The sequence below is a fragment of the Artemia franciscana genome, unplaced genomic scaffold (assembly GCF_032884065.1).
Source record: "Artemia franciscana unplaced genomic scaffold, ASM3288406v1 Scaffold_5074, whole genome shotgun sequence".
Lineage (NCBI taxonomy): Eukaryota > Metazoa > Arthropoda > Branchiopoda > Anostraca > Artemiidae > Artemia > Artemia franciscana.
Genome location: NW_027065477.1, coordinates 12,244 through 19,398, shown reverse-complemented (window position 1 = coordinate 19,398; position 7,155 = coordinate 12,244). Strand labels below are relative to the sequence as shown.

The following is a 7,155-nucleotide window of genomic DNA, read 5'->3' as shown; positions in this document are numbered from 1 at the left end:
CTTTTTTATTTTTTTTATTAGTTTTTAGTTTTTTTGTAGTTTTTGCCTTTTTTTTTAGTTTTTTGTCCTGGTCACTTTCTCTTTGAGTGTCGTCATTTATTAGTTTTTTCCTTTTTTTTTTTAGTTTTTTATTGGTTTTTACCTTTATTTTAGCTTATTTTTCAGTTTTTTCCTTTTTTTTAGTTTTTTTTTATTTTTTATTTTTTTTAGTTTTTTACCTTTTTTTAGTTTTTTTAGTTTTTTTAGTTTTTTAGCTTTTTTACTTTTTTTATTAGTTTTTAGTTTTTTTTTGTAGTTTTTGCCTTTTTTTAGTTTTTTCAGTTTTTTTTTTAGTTTTTTATTGGTTTTTACCTTTATAGTTTTTTTAGTTTTTTAGCTTTTTTATTTTTTTTATTAGTTTTTAGTTTTTTTTTGTAGTTTTTGCCTTTTTTTAGTTTTTTCAGTTTTGACGTCACCTAATCCAGTTTTTTCAGGTGACGTCACCTGACACATCCATCCACACATCCATCCATCCATCCATCCACAGACAACTTATTTTTATATATATAGATATATATATATATATATATATATATATATATATATGTTTTTAACTACGTAAGACTTGCGAATATACAACATTCTTTGCTGTCCCATTGTCTGTGCATATAAATAGATTGTTAGGTTTACCGACTCTTGAACATGCAACATATAATGGTCCATGGGAAAACAATCCGTATTCAAATCTATACCTCATGATTCTAATGATTGCCCTTGAGCTTTGTTGATGGTGATTGCTAATCGACCATTCCCTGTTTCGCCGTCGTCATTTATATATCCCCCTGTGCCCCCCGGCGTCCCCGTTGTAGTTGTGTCCCTGTGTCTCGGTCGTCATTTATATTCCCTGTGTCCCGGTCGTCATTTGTGTCCCCGTGTCCCAGTCTGTGATTTCTCTTTGAGTGTCCCGGGCGTCATTGAGTGTCCCGGTGTCCCGGTCTGTATATACATTCGTTTTTGAATTAGTCTTTTTTTTAGTTTTTAGTTTTTCACCATTTTTTTTTAGTTTTTTTAGTTATACCTCATGATTCTAATGATCGCCCTTGAGCTTTGCTGATGGTGATTGCTAATCGAACATTCCCTGTGTCCCTGTCGTCATTTTTATATCCCCCTATGCCCCCCGGCGTCCCCGTTGTAGTTGTGTCCCTGTGTCCCGGTCGTCATTTATATTCCCTGTGTCCCGGTCTTCATTTGTATCCCGGTGTCCCAGTCTGTATATACATTCGTTTTTGAAATGGTATATGATGACATAAATTTTTGTATTTTTCCCCTTTTTTTCTTTCTAGTTTTTTTTTTATTTTTTTTAGTTTTGTTTTTCTCCTTTATTTTTCATTTTTTTTCCTTTTTTTATTTTTTTTTCTTTTTTAGTTTTTTTAGTTTTTTAGCTTTTTTACTTTTTTTTTATTAGTTTTTAGTTTTTTTTCTTTTTAGTTTTTTTGTAGTTTTTACCTTTTTTTTTGTTTGTTTAGTTTTTTTTTTACTTATGTCCTGGTCGTCATTTATACTCCCTGTGTCCCGGTCGTCATTTGTGTCCCGGTGCTTTGTTGATGGTGATTGCTAATCGAACATTCCTTGTGTCCCGGTCGCTTTCTCTTTGAGCGTCCCGGTCGTCATTTATACTCCCTATGTGCCGGTGTCCCGGTCGTCATTTGTGTCCCGATGTCCCGGTCTGTAATTTCGTCAGTCGAAAACATGACGTCAGTCGACACACAAACATGACGTCACTCGACAGACACACACACACACACAGACAACTTATTTATATATATATATATATATATATATATATATATATATATATATATATATATATATATATATATATATATATATATATATATATATATATATATATATATATATATTATACTACTACTGCTGCCGCTAACAACTCACAGCACCACCAAGCCACCTAAGAATAACAGAAAAGGAATAAAGAATCATCTGCTGGCTCGACCCCCATCCAACCTGTTTAAAGCTTTGCTCTTTACCCCCTACTATGTTGTTCGAATTATCTTAAAGTACTTACAGAATCTTTCCATTTGGTTTGCAACCTTCTTTTTGTTCGTCCCCAGATAAAAGATGATAATTCTTTATCCAGATAATCGTAATTTTGACATCAGTAGGTATATCGAAAGAATTTGCTTGTTTTTTTTTATTCTAAATGTGCAAGAATCATAAGTTCAGTGTTTCTCATGAAAAGGTACGAGCCTGAAGAAATTGGTCTGATTTTCGAAAAAGCAGAAAACACCCCCTAAAGATCAAGGGATCTTAATGAAAAATCCATCACCAGATTAAGCGTATCAGAAAACCGTATTGTAGAAGTTTCAAGCTCCCACCTGAAAAAATGTTGAATTTGACATTTTTTCCAGAAGAAAGATCTCAAACGCCTTTTTATTTGTTGGTTTGTTCCTAGAGCATTCAACGGAGATTAGAATATTAAACTAGAAAGGACTCATTCAAACGAAAATTAAAAGTTCTAGTCCCCTTTTTAAGTGGCCAAAAAGATTGGAGGGCAGCTAGCCCTATTCCGCCCACTTCTTGTTTCCTTTAAGTCATCTGAACCAAATTTGGAGGTAATCATTTTGTTCAGCATAGTTAAAAGGCCCAATAATTAAGTCTTTGGAGATAGCATGGCCCACCACAAACCTTGGGGAAAGGTCCTTAATTTACAATATTCGCCCATTGTTCATATATAGTATCTGTTATTGGGATGTGCACACACATTTTGGGTGGGGGGGGTGCCCATTTTCTGCTGGAGGGGACTTTCAACGGGGAGAATTTTTCATGGATTGGGACGTTTTCGGGGGTGAACTTTTCAGAGGAAATGTTACACTGGGGAATTTTCCAGAATTACTATACGAATTTCTTTTTATTAGTCTTCAAGTTCATGTTCAAGTTCATTTATTTATTAATCACACATACATGTGTATATATCACATAGGCCCTTGGGGAGACAAGCTTGAAAAATTAGGCCTAGACAAAGATACAATAGCAACACTACAATATGAAGATAAACATGACAGCAAAGATACAATACCACAGCAATAATATAAAACTAGCAACAATCCCAGGATCTTTCAATATTATTGAAAAAATTAAAAATTTCAATATTATCAAATATAAATCAATTCTGGAAGATAGCTGAGAGGTCCACATTCACACAGAGCTACAAACAATGGAAATAACTTTGCCTTATTAAAAAGATGCTTAATTAAAAATAATCCTGAACTAAATCAAATTTAAGTTTCCTTTTTGTTAAATGGATAGAGGAAAATTTATCAATAAGATCCTTGTAAGCATCCCAGCACCGAGCTATTGACAAAAACGGAGCGAATTTAGGTCTCTCAGTACTATACTTTTCAATGTAGATACTCTTTTTTTGTCGAGTGTTATAATTATGTAAATCTTGTGACTGGGAGAACAAACTTTGATTGAGGTAATAAGGCGGTAATTTCTTAATGTCATAATTGAATTTGAAAAGAATAGCTCCAAAATTAAATTGTTGAGAAACTAGAAGTATATCTAGGTAAGTATATGAAAATGCTGTAGAAGACTTATGTGGAAGTTCAATAGGTGATGGAATAAAAATTTAAGGATTCTTAGAGCTTTAATTGTAAAATCTGTATTTATTTAATATGGCTTTTAAATATAGATAAACAAACTAGAAGAGAATAGTTAATATAAGTCTGAATCAGAGCAAAATAAATAATTCGTAAAGCAGAGTAGGGCAAATAAAGCTACAACCTTTGCATTAAACCAACATACCTTGAAATCTTTAAGCGTAGATTTTGAATGTGTGTCTCAAAAGATAATCTTTCGTCAATCACAAGTCCAAGGTACTTTGCCGTTTTCACCCGAGATATTGATAATAGATACTTTGAAGAAGTAACTCGGGTAATACGAGGACAGGTACTTCACTTTCTGCCGTAAATTATGAAACTAGTTTTAGATACATTCAAAGCAATAAAATTTGAAGAACACCAATTGAGAACATTAGAAAATGTAGTATCCAGTTTTGCCTCCGACTCCTCGTCATTCCTCTCAGAAGTTGAAACTGCCGCATCATCTGAAAAATGTGTGTTGAAACACGGGATTGTAAAAGCGCGGTGAAGATCATTTTAATAAACAAAAACAATTACAATAAACTATATACAGTAATGTATAAACATTACTTCAAAAAGCATTTCCTCATGAGAATCTTCCAGGTTTGCAAGGCGTCGAAAAGAGATACCTTCTTTAACTAAAACTGCTAAACCACCTTGGCACCCAGTCGGTTACTAGGCACCTTAATAACCTCAATCGGTTACTCTGGCAAAGAGAAAGTCTTACTTTCTCTTTGCCAACTCAATTTTACATGTGAAGATGTTAAGAGGAATTGTGCGAGGGGATTTTCACCGTTTGGAGCTTTTTAGAGTATCTTTTTGTACAAGGGAGGGATTTTTGACGGGAGAAATTCTCCGTGGGGGAGTTTTCCACGTGATAAATTCTCCAGACGAAATTTTCTGCGGGAGCAACTTTCTACTAGGGGCCAGAGTATTTGTGAAAAAGCTTTTCCACGGAGGAGGATATTTCCAGTATGATTTTAAATACAATCCTTTCAAATAAAAGTGTAATAAGAAAACATTTTCACCTGGAACCGTCCGCAAAAATTTTTTGAGGGAATTTTCAGCTAGAATGGAATTGTCTGGGAGGATTTTTCCTGGTGCGGCTGGTATTTTAAACGGGAATAACTTTCCATCGAGGGTCTTTCTATTTGAGAAGGAATTTTCGATGGAGGGAGAGCCTGATTTCCACATTATTTAAAACGGTCAGAAATTGAATAAAAGACATGTTTTTCAACTGAAAGTAAGAAGCAGCATCAAAATTTAAAACGAACAGAAACTATTACGTACATAAGGGACCCCCCTCCTCAAGGCCTTGCTCTTTACGCTGCAGTTTAACTTTTTGTCCAAATCCTTTAATAATGAATCCTAGATCACAAGGGCCGTTTAATTATAATAATAAGCTTTTTTAAATATTCTACAAAACTTCAGTGTAAAGAGCGAGGTATTGAGAAAGGGACAGCCCCCTCATATGTGTAATCATTTCTGTTCGTTCTAAATTTTGATGTTGCTCCTTACTTTCAATTGAAAAAACTGGGTATTATTTATTTAATAGCCCAATAAACCAGGATCCCACCCTTGGTAAGGACCATGAAGTGTTCTTTTCTTTGAGATGGAGCTGGGGCTTCTTGAATTAATCTTGAGCTAATTCCAGTATTCTAGATCGAATATTGATAAAGCTTTTGAAAGGATTTGAATATTTACTTAAGGGAGCGTGGCCTACATATTTCTGATGGATTTTAAAAATGTGCGATGTATAAGAAAAATACATTGCAGTTGAAAAGTCTCGTGTTTTATGCTTTCTAAATATTTGCTGTAATTACCGGAATATCTAAGTTTATAATTTTCCTTGCATGTTCTCGAGTTGTTTGATTGTAATTTGTGTTTTCACTAAGATTGACAAGCGAAGGAAAGATGCTATTTTGCGAAGATAATGACCAAATTGTGATTGTTTCGTGAGGTAAAGTTCAAAATCTAGAAAAAACATTTTTAAGGGAGGCTATCATGTAGTTTCAAAGCTTTTTGGAAAAAAAATTGTGAAGGAACATTAGGACTAAATGATTAAACAGAATGATCTGATTTTTTGCTTACATACAACACAGTTCTTTTTTTTAATACTTTATAGTGCCGTGTAATATTTTACAAGTTTTTACATCCCTTTTTAATATTTTGTATTTTAATATTTATGTTAAAAAGCTTGTGCTAGCTTGTGCCTTATCTTCCACTAAATCAAAATTCAGTGCTAAATATTAGCTAGTGCTATGATCTTGCGAAAATGCTATTTTCAAAGAAGTTCAAGTCAAGTGCAAATATTTTGTTTTGTTGTTTATTGAGCATTGTTATTAAATAAAATTCATTATTCTTCTGAAATGAGTTTTTTTATTTTCATATCTTAATTCGTAGATTACCTCTGATAAGAAAATGCGCATTTCTGTGCATATTACATCTGATATAATAAGGCAAAGACAACATTTAGTTTCTTTTTTATTTTATTTTTATTTTTTTTTATAGGGGCAATAATGCGCTAAGACTCATTGAAAGGGAAAGGAACAATTAAGATAAGAAAAAAAATTTGAATTGTCCCCAATTTTTCATAGAAATATGTACTATCAAATCTGGCAATGCTTAGTGCAGAAACAAAATAAAATACTGAGTCAAGTGAATATGTCTAAAAAGCGCTACACTTTAGTATATTTTCATAATGAAAACAGAACTTTCTGAATATGTTTTTGCGAAAGCACAATTTTGGGCATATTAGAACTTTGAAATATAATTTTTAGGAATATAAAGCGGATATTTAGAGGTGCGAAAATAAAGGAAAAGGGTGCACTCCAGAAGCCAATTACCATTAATTGTAATTAGCTACTTCTTACCATCATAAAATTTAAATATTCCTGCAGTATTCTTCATTTCTTGCACAGTATTGGATATTCAAATTAGCAGCGGCTGGATGCAATATCAAAGAAACATCACAAAAATCATCCATAGGATCCTTAAGAGCACCATCACTTTTTATATGTCATCTTGAAATTATAACGTTGTGAGCATTTTTTGCTTAAAGCACAATTTTGAGTAAAGCACAATTTGTTTTAGTTCCTTATGCACTTATAATGCAAAGTATTGACCAAATTGTCGTATTATTTGGTGTTCAGGAACGCAAATGAGAAACAATAATTAAATATCTACAATAGTCGTTTTTTGGAAACCGTTTCGTTCTTTGGTTTTACTTCGTCATTAAATAAAAAACAAGTTTCTTTTTTTTAACTGCAAGCAAGGAGCGACATTAAAACCTTAAACAAACAAAAAATTTTCCGTATAGGAAAAGCGGGGCTCCTCTAAGCCCCGCTCTTTACGCTAAAGTTTGACTCTTTGTCACAACTCTACTGTTTAAACAATAAAAACACTTTAGCGTAAAGAGCGAGGCATTGAGGAGGGGAAAACCCGTTTCATATACGAAATAATTCCTGTTCGTTTCAAGTTTTATGTCGCTCCTTACTTGCAGTTAAAAAAATTG

At 33.0% G+C, this 7,155-nt stretch overlaps 1 long non-coding RNA gene across 1 annotated transcript; it reads right to left on the bottom strand.

Moving 5' to 3' along the window:
* Positions 1–2,923: 2,923 nt before the first annotated feature.
* LOC136043369 (uncharacterized) lies at positions 2,924–6,892 on the bottom strand. The gene is made up of 2 exons (XR_010621591.1): positions 6,515–6,892; positions 2,924–4,105 (listed from the first exon to the last, which is right to left on the bottom strand). It is a non-coding gene; the product is annotated as an uncharacterized LOC136043369 (long non-coding RNA).
* Positions 6,893–7,155: the final 263 nt, after the last annotated feature.